The sequence below is a fragment of the Vulpes vulpes genome, chromosome 10, assembly GCF_048418805.1.
Source record: "Vulpes vulpes isolate BD-2025 chromosome 10, VulVul3, whole genome shotgun sequence".
In the NCBI taxonomy this organism is placed as follows: Eukaryota; Metazoa; Chordata; class Mammalia; order Carnivora; family Canidae; genus Vulpes; species Vulpes vulpes.
The window spans coordinates 89,815,007-89,835,406 of record NC_132789.1 but is presented as its reverse complement, the minus strand read 5'-3'; the positions used below and the strand labels follow the sequence as shown (position 1 = coordinate 89,835,406).

The window sequence follows — 20,400 nt, the reverse complement described above, 5'->3', positions numbered from 1 at the left end:
AGGATTAGTTAACACTAACACCTAGCAATAGAAACTATCCAAAAATTTAATAGAAAAAGAATTTTAAAAATGAAGACAGCATCAGTGAGCTTATGAAAAACTAAGTGACATAATATATGTATAATTGGAGTCCCAGTGAAGGGAGAGGGTCATGGAAAGTATTTGAAGAAATAAAGGATAAAATATTTTCAAATGTGACAGGACTATAAATTTACAGCTGCAGGAAGATCACAAACACCAAGCATAAGGAACATGAAGAAAAGGCACATTGTAATACAACCAAAACCAATAGTAAAGAGAAAATCTTAAAAGCAGACAAGAAGGCCACCTGGGTGGCAAAGGCAGTTAAGTATCTCAGCCTTTGGTTTGGGTCATGATCTTAGGGTCCTGGAATGGAGCCCTTCATTGGGATCCCTGCTCAGCAGGGAGTCAGCTTCCCCATCTTCCTCTGCTCCTCCACCCCCCACCCCACTTGTGCTCATGCTTTCTCTCTCAAATAAATAAATAAAATCTTTTTTAAAAAAGAAAAGCAGATAAGAAAACATGGTCTGTAAACATATAAAGATAAGGAAGACAGCAGAATTCTCATCAGAAGCAATACTGAGAAGGCAGTAGAGCAACAACTTTATAGTACTAAGAGAAAAATAACCTGGCAACATAGAATTCTATACCCAGGGAAAATACCTTTCAAAAACAATGGTAACATTAAGTGGGGAAGTGATGTGATGAGCACTGGGTGTTATACTATATGTGAGCAAACTGAATTAAAATTAATATAAAACAAATAGTGGTGAAATAAATATTTTTCCAGACATACAAAAGTGAAAGAATTCACCACCAGCAGACCTGTATTACAATACTCTAATCCCTTGGGCAGAAGGAAAATTATACCAGCAGAAACACTGATGTACACAAAAGACTAAAGAGCACCAGAAATGTTAACTACATGAGTAAATATACAAGATTTTTTCTTAGCATTTAAAGTACTTTAAAAAATAATTTATTATTATAGTGCCAACAAAATATAAATACTAACATAAAATTTAATAATAACAATGTGTTGTTGAGTTTATAACATATATAGAAGTAAAATGTAAAAAAAAGCACAAAAGATAAGAGGAGAAATTGAAGTATGATTGTAATTTTTTTTAAAGATTTTATTTATTTATTTATGAGAGACACAGAGAGAAGCAGAGATATAGGCAGAAGGAGAAGCAGGCTCTCCATGGGGAGCCTGATGTGGGACTCAATTCCAGGACCCTGGGATCATGACCTGAGCCAAAGGCAGATGCTGAACCACTGAGCCACCCAGGTGCCCCTGGTCGTAAATTTCTTATACTATATATGAAGTAGTATAATCTCATGTGAGAGTGGACTGCTAAGTTAAACACGTATAAAAGTGCCAAAGCCACCAAGATAAAAGCTAATAAGCCAACATTTGAGATGTAATGCTCATTATAAAAGAAAAACCTTAAACTCAAAAAGGCAGAAAAGGAGTAAAAGGGAAACATAGATTACGATGAGACAAATAGAAACAAATAGCAAGATGACAGATTTAAACTTAACTATACTAACAGTCATACTAAAGTAAATGATCTAAATGCCCCAATTAAAGGCAGAGATTGTCAGATTATATAAAAAAGGAAGACTCAAAAGAAAGTTAGCCTGGCTACCTTAGCATCAGATGGTAAATTTCAGAGCAAAGACTACCACCAGGAATAAAAAAGTCTATTTCATAATGATAAAGAAGTCATTTCACCAGAAAGGCATAATAATTAATTATGTAGGTGTAACTGTCATTCACAGAAGCTCACTAAGAGCACTAATTATGAAGGTGGGGAGGTAACACCCCCTAGGTGCATTCAGAATGGTTGGGATGGGAGGATGCAAGAGTAAATGGCAGAGTGTACTTTATACAAGTCCCCTGCCCTAAGATTTTTCTGGTGCAGGAGACAGAAAAAATGGACCGCTGGGGATGCCTGCGTGGCTCGATGGTTGAGTGTCTGCTTTTGGCTCAGGTCTTGATCCCAGAGTCCTGGCAACAAGTCCTGCATTGGGCTTCCCACAGGGAGCCTGCTTCTCCCTCTGCCTGTGTCTCTGCCTCTCTCTGTGTGTCTCTCATAAATAAATGGATAAAATCTCTTTAAAAACAAAAAAAAAAGGGATCCCTGGGTGGCTCAGCGGTTTGGTGCCTGCCTTCGGCCCAGGTGTGATCCTGGAGACCCTGGATCGAGTCCCACGTTGGGCTCCCTGCGTGGAGCCTGCTTCTCCCTCTGCCTGAGTCTCTGCCTCTCTCTCTCTGTGTCTCTCATGAATAAATAAATAATTTTTTTTAAAAAAAAGCAAAAACAAACAAAAAGAAATGGACTGCTGAGGATGCTTAATTTAAAATATAAAGACTAAAATTTCTGTTAGACACAAGATCAGAAAATAAACCCAGCTCTGAAAAGTGTATTTCACTCTCTTATCACACACACAATAAGACACATACATGTATTTAGAAAACTAGTTTACATTGAAAAACACAAGACAGGATTTTTAAGAACCCAAATATGATATATGTTTATAGTACTTATAAGCATTTATATGTATGTATATAAACATCTGTGCATATGTGTGTGCATACACCATGTTCAATAATTTGATTTTTGGTCTTTTAAAAGGGAAATCACCTGTCAATCTCTGTAGTTTAAAAGTATATATAATATTTGAGTTCTTAAATAAAAATCCTGTTTTGTGTTTTTTGATGTAAACCAATTTTTTAAATGTCAAACTAAACCAAAATATTTTTCCAGTTACAATTCACCAAAAAAATAGATTAGCAGGGAAGAAACTCATTAACATAGCACAATTCAATAGAAATGTATTAGTGCCACCCTGTGGCAAGCTTCATACTTTGTAAAATCTTGTACAAGTGAAGAGGCTACATTTATTGGCTTTAGCTGTCTTTATTAAAAAAAAAAAAATAGAGTTTGTAACTTACAAACATTCTTATTGTAATAGTACTTCTCTGAAAGCAATTTTAATGTCTTTTGTATTAGGATCCCCAATAACCACACATGGCAGGTGCTCCATAAATGTATACTCTAATGAGCTGAATGTGCTTATGATTTATTAATACTTAAAACTAGAAGAATTTAATTTAAAGAAATGACTAAGAAAATGAACAAAGGGTTGGGTATAAAAATATCCACTGTAGAGCCCTGGGTACCGCACGCTTGCACGAGGTGAGAGCCACATGGAGGGTTCAGCTCCCCCCTCACCATCCTCCTCAACTGCAGCCTCAGCCTCTGCTCCAGAGACGGAGGAGCAGCTGGACCAAGGGCAGATGAGAAAAGCGGTGGAAGCTCTGTTTGCACACCCCAGGTCCAGGAAGAATGCGAATGGCTTGCTTTTGAATGAGAATGAAAATTTATTTTTAATGGTGATATTATGGAAGATTCCAAGTAAAGAACTGAGGGTCAGACAGGCCTTGCCTCATGGTGTTCAATCAGATTTAACAGATATTTGTTTACTTACCCAGGATGAACCTAATTTAACCATCCTGAAAAGAGAGGATGGTTTTACAAGAAGCTTTTGAACAAGCATGGAATTAAAACCCTTTCTCAGATTACCCCCCTCTGAACTCTAAAAAAAGGAGTATAAAGCCTATGAAGCCAAGCTCTGCCTCTTGGGAAGTTCTGATTTCTTCCTTACTGATGCGACAATCGGGTAGCTCTTACCGTTGCACCTCGGGAGACATTTCTACCACAGAGAGAAAGTTCCAGTACCTGTGAACCTTCTGGCCAAGAATTTATCCAGGGAGATTAATGAGTGCATAGGTGGCACCGTGTTAAACATCTCTAAAAAAAAAAAAAATCTTGCAGTGCTATCCGCGTTGGCCACACTGGGATGGAGGTGGAACTTGTCATTCATAACCTCATGGCTGTTTCGAAGAGGCTTTCACAAAAGTTGCCAGAGAAGTGGGAGAGCGTGAAACTCTTGTATGTGGAGACGGCGAGGTCAGCTTCCCTGCCCATCTTTTCCTCATTTGTCAGCTGTCAGGATGAAGCCAAGGGAATGTGCACTCCTAGTCAGAAGAAAAAGGAAGCAAAGAAAAAACAAAAACAAAAAGAGCATTGTGAAAAACAAAAAAAGAAGAAAAAGGCTTATGAAACAGGCTAGAAAGGCCGCATTGGCTCCGAAGGAAGAGGATACAGACCACAAAACTAGTGATGCTGCTGCAAAGGACCCTGCCCCCCAGAAGGAGAAGGTGCAAGCTTGTGAGAAGAAAGAGGCCGGTAGAGGAAAAACCCAGGAGAAGGTGCAAGATGAGTCCGAAGATGAGATCCCACTCATGGTACCAATAGGGGCTCCAGCGAAAGAAAACGTAGAGATGCAAAACCACGCTGCAGGAAAGAAGTCTCAGAAAAAGAGCCCTGGTCCCAACAGACCCCGTGGGGAAAAGAGAAAGGCCTTTCTGGGTTTGGAGACCCCGAAGGCTGCAGAGCCCAAGACTCCAGGTAACAGCCTGGAGAAGAAGCCAAGAATCAAAGAAGAGGCAGAGAAAGAAAGAAACTCTTCACTGGGGAAAAAAGACCCAAGACAGAAGACCAAAAAGCCAGGGGCCAGGTTCTTTACTACTGCTAATAAATCTGCGAAGAAAGCTCCCCACACCCCCAAACAGTGGCCCCAAAAGCACAAAGTACCCCAGTCAACCTAAAAATCAAGAGACTCAAGCAGAAGGCAACCTCTGAACTCCCCCAAGAGCTTTTTGAAAATGCCAGCATCCCAAGCCCCTACTCCTTGCAGCCTTCTCCAGGCCTGAGGCCCAGACTTAAATATTTTTTAGAACCTTCGCAGGTAATTCTGACGTATGTTTGTGGGCGAGAGAACCAGTAGTTGTGAAGTAAATCCATTTTCTAAGTTGCCCTTCTGTGTATTTGCTAACACGACAGGGGAAATACAGTGCTTGTCTCTGCTTCTCTGAGGCTGGCCATCTCCTTACTAAAGTACCATTTACTGCCCAGCAAACTGCGGGCCTTCCCGATACTGTTGCTTTGACTTGAACCCCTAACATGTGGCCCTTACCCCGTCTGCTTTCCACCGTCTGTTCACCGAGGCTCCGTTACCCTGGTTTGTGCAAACCCTCCCAGTGCTTTTCCGCAGGCCTAGAGTGGGCTCACTGTGGAACTTACGAGAAACCCTTGGTGGGTTTTGGAAAGGGCCCTTGAGATCAAAATAATTGGTTTCGGTGGTCGTTGGCCAAGTCTGTGGGTCACTGAGTTAGCGTGTATTCGGTGAGGTTAGTCAACGGGGAGCCGTTGGTAGAGGCACCGGGTTGAATCCAGACCCCTCAGCTTGTGTGGATTTACCCCCATGTACACTGGGAACACTTTGGATGACCATCAGATATATTCTGGAGCAGGAAAGGACTCTTGAGGTGCTCAGCCTCTCCCTGGGTTTGAATTGAGGTCCATGTCCCTGGCAGTAAGTGTCAGAGGCACTGTCCTACAGCACAGGCCCAGTGAAGCCTGCTTTCCATCACGTGGTCCAGAAACAAGTCAAGCTTCAGGTGGTTCTCCAGCAAGTCAGAGGAGTGAGAGCTTTTGGTTTTTAGTACCCACAAATTAGATGGTGATATCAACTCCTTAAGTCACAAAAGCTTCTAAAATACAAAATTGGGACGCCTGGGTGGCTCAATGGTTGAGCATCTCTCTTCAGCTTAGGATGTGATCCCAGGATCCGGGATTGAGTCCCGCATTAGGCTCCTTGCGGGGAGCCTGCTTCTCCCTCTGCCTGTGTCTCTGCCTCTCTCTGTGTGTCTTGCATGAATAAATAAATAAATATTAAAAAAACAAAAATAAATAAAATAAAAATATCCAGTGTAGTTTATTTAACATAGTAAAAAAAAAGGGGGGGGGCACCTGGGTGGCACAGTTGGTTAAGCAACCGACTCTTGGTTTTGGCTCAGGTCATGATCTTGGGTCATGGGATTGAGCCCCATGGGGCTCCTTGCTCAGTACAGAGTCTGCTTGGGACACTCTTTCCCTCTCCTTCTCTCCCTCCCCACTGTGCATGCGCACCTGCACACACTGTCTCTCAAATCTTTAAAAAATAAAATAGTAAAAAAAGAAATAAATAGTAAAAATATTGGAACCAACATATATGTCAATTGTAAGTTGATTAGATCATTTGCACCATATACTAGTATAATATACTGCCGTGACAAATGATATTGTGAAAAACATTTCATGACATCATTGTTCGGAGTACTTTATTTTAAAAATCAGGTATCCCTAGTATAATCGCATTCTCATTTGTGATATATGTGTCAAAGTTTTTATGTTTATAATTCATATTGTTGTTGTTACCACAAGAGGTGTGATGGACACCCTGATCTCACCATCTGAATTTGGTTCAGATTGATTTTGATGCCACACACACACACACACCAACAGCATATGAAAAAGTTTATCACTCACATATTGAGTCTTTCTGGATGAGAAGGGAGGGTTCTCAATCAGACCCAAAAATGGCTTGAGAGAGTGAGGAAAGGAGACTGGCTTGGATTTTATTGCAATTAAGGGTCTGGGGTGAGGGTTTCCACATGTGGACTGGAGCTTATGTTTTGAACTTCTTCCTGGAGCTAAAGAAGGGAGAAAAAGATCTTTCTTATCAGCTTGTCCAAGTGCAGGGGAGAACGGTCTTTCTCTTTTTTTAAGACGTATTTATTTATGAGAAAGAGAGAGAGAAAGAAGGAGCAGGGGGAGGAGCAGAGGGAGAGAATCTCCTGTGGACTCCCCACCTCACAACCCATGAGATCATGACCTCAGCTGAAACCAAGAGACACACACCCAATGGACTGAGTCACCCAGGTGCCCTGAGAATGGCCTCTTTAGAACATTGATCATGTCATTTCCTTTCTTTCACCTTTAGTTTTTTGTTTTTGTTTTTTTGTTTTTGTTTTTGTTTTGTTTTTTTGTGGTCAAAGTAAAATATAAAATCCTAACCATGACCTTCAGAGCCCTCTGTTCTCTGACCCCTCCCTACTTCTCCGAGGCCACCTTTCACCATCCTTTCAGCTCTTTCTCTCCCATCCCACCATTTAAGACATCTCAGTTCCAACCTTCCTTCAGGAATATGCCATTAGGCCCTGGAATGTGCAGCGTAGTTTCTTCTACTTGGAACCTTTGCTTTCTCCAGAACACAAATTATATTCACCCTGAACATCTCAACTTTAATGTCACTCCCTCTGGAGGACCCTTATTGTCTCCTTCAGCACAGGTGAGGCCCCCCAGCTATATATCTCCTAGGCTCCCTGAACATTCCCTTTTGTAATATTCATCATATCTCAGGTAAAAATTAACATGTCTGTTGGGGCCTTCCAGACACTATACCAAGTGTTTCCCCTGCATTCTCTTATTTAATCCTCATTGTAACCTATGTGGATACAAAGAAGAAAAATCAGAGGCTCAGAGATCATGTAACCTCCCAAAGTCGCACAAGTAGTAAAGAATAAGGATAAATACTGGAAACCTCTTGAATACCGTCGTATTCAAGATACAACTTGCTCAAAATAATAGCAAAACCAAGATTACACAGGACACTTCCTGACTGGGAGGAAGAGGAAAATACAGTAACAGCGCTAGTTGTAAGAGAGAAACTGATTTGGAAAGGAAGGGAAGCCAGAGTCTGCTGGGGGAAGCTGCTTTGGGGCTTACCCCAGAGAGGACATGGATTTGAGGATCAGCCTGAAGGGGTCTGGATTTGGAAGTAGCCATTTATGGTACAGAGCAGACTCAGACTTGACACTACAGACTACAACGTCATTAGGGCAAAGTTGTGCACCTGGTTTGGTCTGAACAGGTGAATGGGGGGATCCAAGAAGCGTTAAGTATGGACTTTCCTTTTTGTCTACACAACGCAATTACCATCATTCTCTCCATATGCAGGGAAAGAGGCTCCACAACCCTTGTGAAGCCTGATTTGACTTGAGAATATATTACAACCAAGTTCCTAAGAAATTAAATAGAGTTACACAAAGAGTTGGAAATTTGACCAGGAAAAGATTAATCCACCGAATTTTAGGGGGAAAAATGACCCAATAGAAAAAATAACATAGGCAAAATAGTCCCCAAACATGCAGAAGGGTCCTCAAACTGTAAAGACTTTTCTGATTATGGATTCCAAAGTATTGAATATAAACCCTGGAGGTTTTAGTATAAAAGTGTAGAAGTTATTACACCAACCACTATCAGCTGATAAATCCACTTCATATTTCATCACTAAATAATTACAACTACAACAAGTATTCCACCCTTTCTTTAATGGAACATCACAGTTCTATGAAATGGAATTTAAAATTCATCATGTGCCTTTTGGTACAATAGACCTTATAAAATCTCAAATAGGAAAACAATTTATTTATTTCAACTTGCTTTTAATATTTTAAAGTTAATAAATTGGCACCTGAAAATACATTCTGCAGTGGCCAGAGAAAATTAACCATGTGTTTAAGTAAAACAAAGGTGATAAACACAACGTCCCATCAGAACTATGTCAGCTCCAAGATACAGGGTCTTGCTCTTTGGGAAACAGGACATGATTGTTAGTGTTTTTAATCCAGGTCAGATTGAAGCTCTTGATTAAACCCAAATAACTGCCAATGTATCATTTTGTTCAATGATTCAAATATCTCTCAAGTAATGCCAGACATAAAATAATGTGGGTAAGGGGCACCTGGGTGGCTCAGTCAGTTAAGCGTCTGCCTTTGGCTCAGGTCATGATCTCAGGATCTAGCCCTGCATCTGGCTCCCTGCTCCATGGAGCCTACTTCTCCTTCTCCCTCTGCTCCTCCCCACCAGCCCTAGTGCTCCATCTCTCCTGCTCTCTCTCTTCTCAATTAAACCAATCAATCTTAAAAAAAAATACATCCCTTACTCTTTTTTTTTTCTTAATGATTTTCCTATAAGTCTGTTCATCAAGTATTTGGTCAGCATCACCCTCATTCTAGAACGCTCATTTATCCGGGCACAGAATTCTAGAATGACACTCATTTATCTCATGGATGCCATCTCAGTCTTCTGCTATCCAATTTTACTTCTGAGAGGTTCTCGGTCTAATTGTTGACCTTTGTGTATCGTCTTTTCCCTTACATGCTCTTATGATCTCAGTTTGGGGTTTTTAGACAGTTGCACTGTGATGATATATCTGGTATGGATTTCTTTTTGTTTAATCTGAGAGTGATCGAGTCTCCTTGATTCTGTGGATATATATGTTTCATCAACCTTGAAAAATGCTCTTTGGACTTTACTTCTCCCCCATTCTTTATATCCCCTTCTTTTAGAGCTCTTACATTAATAGAATGTTAGACCTTATAATTCTATCCACATATTTCTAACTTCTCTCTGACTTTCCATCCCTTTTCCCTGGGCTACCTTCTAGATGATTTTCTTAGATCCATTTTCCCATTCTTTAATCTTCCCATTAATTGTATCTAATCTGCTGTTTAATCGATCCACTGAGTTGTTTACTTCAATGATTATATGCTTCATTAATAGTTCATTTGATTTTTATTCAAATTCTTTTAGACCTCTGAATGTTTCTTGTTCTTTACTCAGATTTTTATCCCATCTTTAACATGTTTATTCCCTTCTGCATCAAATCATTCCAATTTATGATTTCCACAGACATTTATATATGTTTTTAAATTTGGGGCTCCTTTTAGGTTTGAGGCTTTATCTGTGGAGTAGTCTCTTTTAAGGAAACATCTGGATTTGCATTTGCTTCTGCCAGACGTCCTGATGATACTAGCAACCATCAACTTCTATAAATAAGTTACCTAATAAATTACTTGGACTGCAGCTTTCCCAAATCATAGAAGTTGTATACATTTGAACACTAACCTATGTGAAGGCAGGTCTATGATCACAGATTCTCAGGGGAAATACTGTTCCTCCACCATGAACCCCAGGCTGAGCCAGGTTTCCTCGTGATTTCTTCCTTCCTTAAAAAAAAAAATTTAATTCCACTTATTTCAGGTGCCATTTTCTTTATCAGCTCATCACTGTTGTTCTGAAATAGCTCCTATATGTAAAATAAAGTTAACCACTGCTCTCAGAAACACCTGCTGGTCTGCTCTCAGCTCAATCATAATCCTGCCTTCTTGCATTTCCACAGCCTCTCTTAATGTCATATCTCCATGATCCACCCACCATCTTTCATTATTTTTTTTTAATTTTTATTTATTTATGATAGTCCCACAGAGAGAGAGAGGCAGAGACACAGGCAGAGGGAGAAGCAGGCTCCATGCACCGGGAGCCCTACGCGGAATTCGATCCCGAGTCTCCAGGATCGCGCCCTGGGCCAAAGGCAGGCGCTAAACCGCTGCGCCACCCAGGGATCCCTCTTTCATTATTTTTTAAAAGATTTTTATTTATTTATTCATGAGAGACACACACAGAGAGAAGCAGAGACAGGGAGAAGCAGGCTCCATGCAGAGATGTGGGACTTGATCCTGGGACTCTGGAATCATGCCCTAAGCTGAAGGCAGACACTCAACTGCTGAGCTACCCAGATGTCCACCCATCTTTCATCAGACTCAACATGTACTGTGCACTAATGAGGTACAAGGATGCTATGACCAGGAGCCAGGGACACAGGTAGAGGGAGCGTGTCTGGTCATGTCAGCTAGCTGGGAACCCAGTGTACCAGGACTGAACTAAGTGAGTTCATGAATTCAGAGGAAGTGTAAAAGGAAGAAATTCCACTAGACTTTGTAACATCTGTGGTTGCACAGAAAGAGAAAGAGGTAGGGCATTTCTGTTAGTTTAAAATGAGTGGCATTGAAAATCAATTACAGGCTTTCTACAAAGCAAGTGTTTGTTACTACAAAATCTACCATTGGCTTTTTGGTTTAACTCACTTCTGCTAGTTGCTTTGATCAGGATCCACTGATTGCAAGCTTTCTCTGGACAGGCCCTGTAACAGACAGACATGAGGCCTTCACAGATAAAATGTGTAATTCCCAGCTCACAAGGAACTCATGGTGCAGGGAGAGACAGACAGAGGGATCACAGTGCATCTCCCTTTCAGCTACATCATCAGTTCCTCCAGGGCCAGCTCAGATGTTTACCCACCTGTGTGTCCCCAGCCTACAGCACACATCTGTCCCTTGAAGAGCTCAATAAAGCAACTGAAGTATGATATACATGGGAACTTCAAACCTCTTACAACCAATGATCTTTAATCCCCAAAGGTTAAAGTTGGATTCCTTTTTCTGTCCTGCTATTGGTTTAGATATACCAAGGGGACACCACTCTAGCAGCTATGGTTGTCAGAGTTCTGCTTCCATTACTCTGGGCCCCAGAGATTAAAAACTATGGTGGTTCTTGAGAAAGTCCTTTTGATACTCCTAAGCGTTTCTGCTGTTACTGGGCACTTGGAAGAAAGGCAAATGATCAACACTTTGAAGTCGTATGTGTCCAACTACATGTCCAATTACAGGATGGAAGGGAGAAAGGGAGGGAGGGATGAATCAAGAACGTAAAAGAAAAGATCTTACCAAAGGTACACAATTCATGCTTTTAATGGTTTCTGGAAATTTTCTTCCCACTCTCTGTATCTGTGATAGCAGAACCTTACAGAGTCTCCTTCTATAAATATTTTGCAAAAAAATATTTCAAACTTTTATTCATGAAGAGCTTACTTTTTATTGGATATGTTAAAATAATAAAAACATGTAATATATAAGTAGAATCTTATTTCACTATTGAAATAAAGAGGTTAATTTGCGTTGAAAAAGGTGTTCTGTATCAGGTTCTTCTCATACATGTTTTTTTGAATTGTCCAAACAACCCTGTAAAAGCAAGTATTGTAACCCCCATTTTATAGATGAGGAACTTGAACCAAGGAAAGGCTGAGTGAAGCCTCATAGTGAAATGTGTGGGCTTCTAACCCTGGACAAACAAACCACTTGAATTAGGACATAAATAGTATCTATCTCCTAGGATTGTTGTAAATACATACATTCTTCTTGTTCCTGCAAAGTGATTTACCCAATTTGAAAGGTTCTCAAGCAATTTATCTCCAGTAAAGAATCATGCTTCCTTTCAAGTCCAAATTAAGAATAAAAGTTACCAGAATATTTTCCCGAAAGACAGGAGTTTGGTTTTGTTTTTCCTCCCCACATGATCATGAAGTTTTGTGTCCAGGGACTCCCGATGCAGGCATGTTTTCCCCCACCTAAGCACCAAAGCACTGGAGAGAACCTGGTTAGGACGATGTCTATGCCCTCTGGAAAAAAGGAGGTCAGGCTGGAGTTGTGGGAAATAGGACAAAGGACCTGGAACAACCATGGTGTGAAGTACCATGGCATCAGCTGAAGCTTCTTAGATATGGTTTTTCATCTAAAAGAGCATGTGGTCAGCTCGCAGAGGCTCTAAAGTGCCGAGCACGCTTTCTGGTACCTCTAAAGCCTGTCTATGGTGCACAGCGGTGCCAGAGCCAAAAAAAAAACCACTTCACCAATGTGAAATCTGGCATTGCATTATGGCATATGTAATATGAGACATATATCTAACACATAAGAACAGGTTATAAATTATGACAAGTGTGTTTTGCATTGTCATCAGTTACCACTATTCCAACAGGGAGCAGACGGGGCTTAGGCCCGAAAGGCCAAACTCTGATATTCCCAGGCAGAGATGTGCTCCTCCAGATATTACTGTTTCCATATTTGCTCTCTTTAAACAAATCAAACGAATTAAAATACCCTGTGGGTATTTTCCTTTCCACAAGAGAAAACCAGGTCGACAGTGGAGTTCTCTTGGATGAGTTAGCCTGTTTGCCACCACCCTGGGATCACTAAAGCTGACATGTGCCCCAATGCTGATGTTACCCAATTATGGAATATATCAACAGATCATTACAGCAGCAAATTCACTCATGGCCAGCACTTTTTTTGGTAGTGTAAATAAGAACCTCTTCTTTAGAAGAAAGATACAGACGAATAAAAATGCACTGTGTTGGTTATTTGTTCATAAAATAAAGTTAACCATTGCTCTCAAAGGTTATCCCCTGAAAGGTTATCCCCACAGCAGTCATCACCAGTCATAACCTTGGACCTGGGCAGACAGTCCACTTAGCAGACCCACATGAGGGATGCCAGCAGCTAGGGACATCAAGCTAATTAGCAGATCTGTTCTGTTTACACTTACACAGTCAATTGATTTTCCTGTGTGTTCCTGACAGCCAGTTTCAGTAGGAGAACCATCCAGGGACCTGCAAAAGTGTCTGCATTTCAAAAGTAGGATTGTACATCCTTCCCATTTCACGGGGAGCCAAACTCAGATGGTATTAAGGAAACAGCGCCAATGAAAAGCATGATGCTTGCCTGAAACATGTAGCTTTTCAGACTTAAGGGTTCATGAAAGGATTTATTCACTTCACTTTCCTTCCTGTTGTGACACAGAATATATCACCTGCAGCAGAATCCATCAGCTGGAACCAAAAGGAGGGTAGGAGTAGAAAGGCAGGTAATGACTTGTACTAAATAACTTCATGTTTGTAAGAAGCATAATTTCAACGTAGACCTCCATGTCCAAAGAAGGGTCCAAAGTCCTTTTAAACACGGCCTTGATTCATGAATCAATAGATCCTTAATACCACACACATAAAGTCATTTATAAACATCAATAGGTAACCAGTCCAGGCAGCTGACAAAGCAGATTCATTCTGTAACACAGCTCAGAAAGGGATTTCTAGTGCTTAGTCCTAAGAGTCAGAGCAAAATCTAATTACGATATTCTTTGGGGAATCTGATAAAACTATGGATCCCCTCTTTAGAGGGAAAAACAGTTTTTGCTTATAATTTTGGAGGCATCTCAGATTCCCTAAAACCCACCCTTGGTCACCAGATTAAGAAATCTTGCCCTAATCCAACCACCTCATTTGCAGAAGGAGTAATTAGGGTACACAGAGGCTCAATGACTTGTCCAGGGTCACACACCTTGTTAATGACAGAGGCAGGATGAAGACCCTGCAGAATCTTCTCACTCCTTGTCTGCTTTCGTCTGTGGTGTCACACTCTACACGGATTTGTGTGTGTGGTTAATGACAAGGGTCATCACACGGAATCTGCAAAGCTAAATGCCCTGCTAAACCACTCCTACTAAGCGGCCAAAGAATGATTATTAAGTGTATATAATTAAAATTTATACCCACTGGTCCTCTTTCTATCCAAGCACAACATTTTCTTCTGTTTTCACTCTCCTCCACCTACTCAGGTACATCTGAACTCAGTCCCACTCTGCTCCCCAACTCCACCCACACTTCCTTAAAAGTCCTCCCTCCCTGGCTTCTGGTGACACTACACTGTCCAGGTCCTTCCCTTTCCCTTCCCCTCATCTCTTGTCCTTTGTCTCCACTACCTCTCTTCTCTCCTTTTTTCCTAACTTAACCCAATTCTCTTTCATACCCATTCCCATCACCTCAGTACAGAAATCCTTTACAGTCATAGCTTCACCTGTTACTTCTTCTTTTTTTTTTTTTTAATGCTTTTATTTATTTCAGAGAGCGAGAGAGAGCATGAGCAGTGGGGAGGGACAGAGGGAGAAGCAACCCCCTCCCTCCGCTGAGTAGGGTGCCCCAATGTGGGGCTGGATCTTAACTGAATGCAGCCACTTAACTGACTGAGCCACCCAGGCGCCCCTCAATTGTTACTTTATTGAAGGAAACCTTTCCAAACCTTTCTCTTTCCACCCTCTCATCTAAGAAGCACCAGTGTCTTGCACCTCACTTGTCTGTCCTGTGACGTCTGGCTCTATGTCCGCCACACAGCAAGAGCAAGAGTCCAAACTTTTGTGCAGTAATTGACATTTCATGATTCCAAGTAAAAGATAATGTACAAATACCATACTCACCACCAATACCCAGGGTTCCTAAGAAGTTTGGGTAAATCTGACACCTTGCTTTCCTTTTTGCTTTACTTTCTCTGGGTAACTGATTTTTTAAAAGGGGATACAGCTCCTCCTACTGGATAATAATCATATTTAAAATACCGACTTTCTGGGGCGCCTGGGTGGTTCAGTGAGTGAAGTGTCTGACTCTTGATCTCAGTTCAGGTCTTGATCTCAGGGTCATGAGGTCAAGCCCGAGTTGGGCTCCACACTGGGTGTGGAGCCTACTTAAAAAGAAGTGCAGACTCCTAACTCTTAACGCATTCTGAAATGCATCAACAATAAAATTAAAGTGTACATAATAACTACGTGCAGACTATTAATCATTCAAAGCTCTTCAGCTTAAAGATCTTAAACAGCACTTCTAAGGGACTTATCCTTTTTCATCGGAGATACATTTTTAATAATTAAGAGATATTCAGTAATGTCACCTTAGGTCACATCAGTATTCAACTGCAAAAGGAAAAAGGATATTTGGTAATGTCACTTCAAATTATCTCAGTATCCAACTGCAAAAGGCCTTCTTGGTTAGCCCAATAAATCACATCACTATGAAAATGAGGCCAGCATCTTGCATGGGTTCAGGTATGGTCAGCAGCTTTTATGGTTCCACAGCTATAAATTTCATCCTGAATCTAGGGAAGTATTCTTTTTTTTTTTTTTTTTTTTTTCCATTGAGAGACACACAGAGAGAGGCAGAGACACAGAAAGAGGGAGAAGCAGACTCCCTGAGGGGAGCCTAATTCGGGACTCAATCCCAGAACCCGGGAATCAGGACCTGAGTCGAGGCAGATGCTCAACTGCTGAGCCACCCACGCACCCTCCAGAAAGGTATTCTAATAAGATTTGTCCTGTGCCACAGAACATCCAGGGTGAGGAGAACAAACAATCAGAACAATTTTAACTCTCTGACTGGAAATCAACCCAAATATGCTGGTGTGTTTACAGTGGCTATATTTTAAAATAGTCTTTCATCTAATGACAACTGCCTTCTCTCCTCAGAACCATATCAAAGTGGCTAATGAAGCCCTTTTAAACGTTGAGTTATTTAATTATTTAGTTTTAGTGACCATATCAAACAGATAGTTATATAGAGATACAGGTGTAGATATAGATATGTATATCTATATATTATCTCATTCTTAAAATTTGACATGCCGTGGAATGTAGGAAGTTAAGATGATTTAATGAGGTTTTTCAAATTACTTTTTTAGTGAATGTCCTTTATATATGAAGCCATGGCACCTGCATAAAATCAGGAACATAGCCCAAGTCCTAAAAATATAAAAATAAACATGTGATCCACTCTAAAGTACATTTAGTTAACTCAAAGGTAATAAATAATGCAGACTAATCAATCTTTTAGTTACTTGCAAAGTTGCATTAAATATTAATAGCAACATTTATGTTGTCTGGAAAGAACTAATCCCATGTGATTTTGAAAATATAATCAATCAATGGAAAGGTCTACCATAATGTTCCAAAGAAACTGAACTTTCATTATCCCCAAAGTGATAAATGAAGGATCAAACAAAACTTATCACTTATCTTTAGGATCTCTTAGCAGTTTTAAATATAAAGTTCCTAAAATTCCCAACACTATCCATGCCTAGCATTCATCACAAAAACCCTACTAATTCTCAAGGGAAGCCAATGGTGTCTCCTTCACTTGAGAGATTGTAGAAACAGATGCGGGAAACCAAAAGGGTAGACTGGAGTAAAAGTTATCATAGGTGATGAAGTTATTCCAAAGAACCTCATTTGCAGTCAAGCTATAGTTTAAAGCCAAATTAGATAATTAGTTGTGTTCGTATGTTTTTTTTTTAAATTAATTCTAGCAAGTAAAAGCAGCTATTTACATAAACTAAATACCACAAAGTAGATGACATAGCTATAATAAGACTTTCACGTATCCTCTAATAAGCTAAATAATTTGAATGGTTTTCTTGTCTAGATGGGATTTTTGTTGGGATATAGTCCATGCTTCAGGCCAATTTCTAGGCCTTAAATATTAAAATAAAAAAATCTAACCCACTGGAACTAACAAACATTTCAAAGTCAGGACTAAGATATTTATCATATGGTATATGTGACGGCATAATGTTAACAAAGCTTTCCATAAGTATAATTTTCGTGCTGCATAAGATTTTGTTGCTTGGATCTCTCATCACTCATTTAACCATTTCATTATTGTTGGGCATTTAGGCCTTCAGATTTTTGTGTATATTGTAAATGAGGCTACACTATCCATCTATGTGAACAAAGCTCTTGCAGAGTTAGCCGTATTTCCTTAAGGTATTTCTGCCTTAAGTGATAGTAACTAACCAAGTGACTTACATTTTTTTTCAAACAATAAGGAGACCTAATACTATAAAGGTTTATAATAAGTTACTTATATAAACATTGTCTTGTGTAATTATTCTTTAAAGTATGGTTACACGGTTATTAAAATGACTATAGATGATTTTACTTTTGCAGCAGTTACTAGGCACATAGTTATCTCTGGGAGATAAGCAAAGACCAAATAATCCAGCTTCTCTCCACATAGTAGCTGAGGAACTAGAAGTAAAGCACAAAGTGCAATTTACTTTTTTAAAAATAAATTTAACAATAATTTAATCAAATTTGAAAACCGCATGAGTAAAATCTTATTTCATTTACATTATCCAAATACAGAATCTGCGGATACATACTTATGCATTTTGGGAGTATGTCCCTGGAAACGCTTTCTACCTTACTGAGCTTTTTTTTGCCATTGTACTTTACATGCAAGCACTGCCATATTGGGGTGATAATCCACACACTCCATCATGCTAATTGAAGGAAAAGTAAATTATTATAGGGTAAAAGAAAAGACCAGAAAATGGAAAAATATCTATAGCTGCGGTAGATGTTCTCATTTCCCAGTGCTTTCCAGAAGTTATTTCCTTCAAATGGGAAGGATTCCTTGCAAAAGAAGTTATATATTGCCAGTTCATCAGGTGTCACACCCTCTTTGCTCTTCTGAGCTCATAATCAATGTAGGCAAAAACCAACTCTGTCCCTCACAGCTTTTGGTGTGACGTAAATATGAGAAGCTGATGGGGAAGTCTGCTCTTACCGAGCCTCTAGTTTCCCTCCTTCTTTCATTCGAAAATAATTTATTGCCTTCAAGCTACTTCCTTTTTAAAAACCCCATTCCAAGGCAATTCCCAAAGTACAAAACAAGAGATGTGAAAGTCTAAAGAAAAATCCTACCATAAAATATTTTGTCCTCCTAGGCAGTGGTATGTTTAAAACTATGGGCTTTTATCTTAATGCAGTGTCCCTAGTCTCCAGCAGTCTACCTACTGGGCACTTAGCAAAAGTTGGTTGAATTAATGTTGAATGAATAAGAAACACATTTCAAAACCGTTCTTCTTCTAAAGGCTTCTTCACACCACATCCCTCATTTTTCCTACACAACAATGATGGAGGCCTCCAATTTCTTATTAACTGACATAGAATCCTTTACTCTGTCATGTTGAAATTCCTACAACCTGCTGTAAAGATTCTATGTAAAAGCTCTTCACAGGCTCAACTTTTTCCACTAGGTCAGAGATCTTGGTACAGCAAAGCCTTATGTAAATACATAAAATGAATAGAGTAATTAAAAATTACTTCTTGATTACTGAAATATTCATTTATACTTTCTCCCTCTGTATAATGCAAGAGAGATGGATGGGTTTTATAACCATAAAAGAGTGAACTCAGACATGATGTAATATATGTATGGAAAGCCCATTAAAATAAAAGATTGATGAAGGATAAATGGTCCTATAATTAATTCTATGTGATTTCTCCAGGACAGCTGAGCTCAGAAAAGTCACTAGCAACTGCTTTGAGATGAGTAGCAGTACCATCTGTTGAAACATTGGGTGTCAGACTGTAATTGAGCCATTCTATAGACCACACACAGAACAGAATCTTTTCATCAGTGATTTCAGAGAAGGAAGAAAAATCTCACTTTGTGATTTCATGTCAAGATGTTTACTAAAAGTGTGAAATTCAAACAGGGCACAAATGGTTGTATTTGTGATCGTGGGAATATTGTGGTAAGGAAGACAAGAACAAATGGATGCTACAAAAATCAGACAAAGCCTGCTTTGTGGCTGATGGATAACTCAAATGACCACCGTAAGCTTCAGGGACAATGCAAAATCCAAGACGGAGATGTAAACTGCATTGCAAATTAGTGTCATGTATTTTTAAATGTTTCCTTGTTCAGATTCTTTTTTTTTTCCTTGTTCAGATTCTTAAATCGTATCTGCAAGTTTTCAATAGTCCAAGAATGGAGAGGTGCATGAAATCTGCTTTCTTGGGAAAAGTCACCTGAACAAGTGTAAGACATAGTGGAAATTTTCCAGAAGGAGCAGAACTGGCTGCCAGTGTGCCTGCCCTTCAGCGATGTGAACTGCAAGCAGCCCAGAGCCCAAAGAGAAGATGCAAGGATGCAGAAGCATCAGAGGCCGAGCTAGATGACCCCATCCCAAAGGCTGTCAGGTGTGCTCACTCAAGTCACCTTCTGTGAGATCAGACTTTGAGTCAACTTTGCCTCCTCAAACTGGGAACCTGGATGCTACCAAAGAATTCAATGAATGAACTTGATTGTACACAACCAAATTTTTTTTTAAAAAGTAAATAGAGGGCAGCCCGGATGGTTCAGTGGTTTGGCGCCACCTTCGATCCAGGGCGTGATCCTGGAGACCTGGGATCAAGTCCCACATCCGGCTCCTTGCATGGAGCCTGCTTCTCCCTCTTCCTATGTCTCTGCCTCCCTCTCTCTCTGTGTCTCTCATGAATAAATAAATAAATAAATTTTTTAAAAAGTAAATAGAGATGAGAAGATGGAAATAATCATCTTACATTATTTCTCTATAGTTTATATTTACAAAAAAAAAAAAAAAAAAAGAGAGAGAAAAAAGGTTCTCATTCCCTGTAAAGAGTCATGGGTTTTAAACAAAGGTAAACAACATGTTGAATGTAGTGTAAGTCTAGAGATAAATAAAGATCAATAGAAATTATTTGGGGTTCAGGAAGTAGGTAGTACTCTGTTTTACATTTCCAAGGCCCAGCCCTGTGCTTAAGAAATATTTATTGATGAGTAATGTTTAACTAAAATAATGCAAACTATGTTGATATTCTAGAATTTCTGATGGAACACATAGACTAACAGGTATTCCTGCAGAATAAACCTATGTACAATTGATAAATAACTGATATATATGAGAGGCACTGTGCCAGGCAAAGATGAATAAAATCGGTCCTGCGGGTGCTACAAGGCCTTTATACTTCACATTTATTGGCCACGGCCAACTTCAATGAAGAAGCCTTTTTTTACCAATGTAATGTTCCATGGTCAAACACTCTGTTCTCTTCTCCAGGTTTAGGACAACTCTACCCTTGTTGGGACCTCACATGTCGGGATCATCTTCTCATCCCA

The 20,400-nt window shown here is 39.8% G+C and overlaps 1 pseudogene; it reads left to right on the top strand.

The window, feature by feature from the left end:
* Positions 1-2,334: 2,334 nt before the first annotated feature.
* On the top strand, positions 2,335-6,397 carry LOC140594249 (ribosomal L1 domain-containing protein 1-like; annotated as a pseudogene).
* The last annotated feature ends 14,003 nt before the right edge of the window (positions 6,398-20,400 follow it).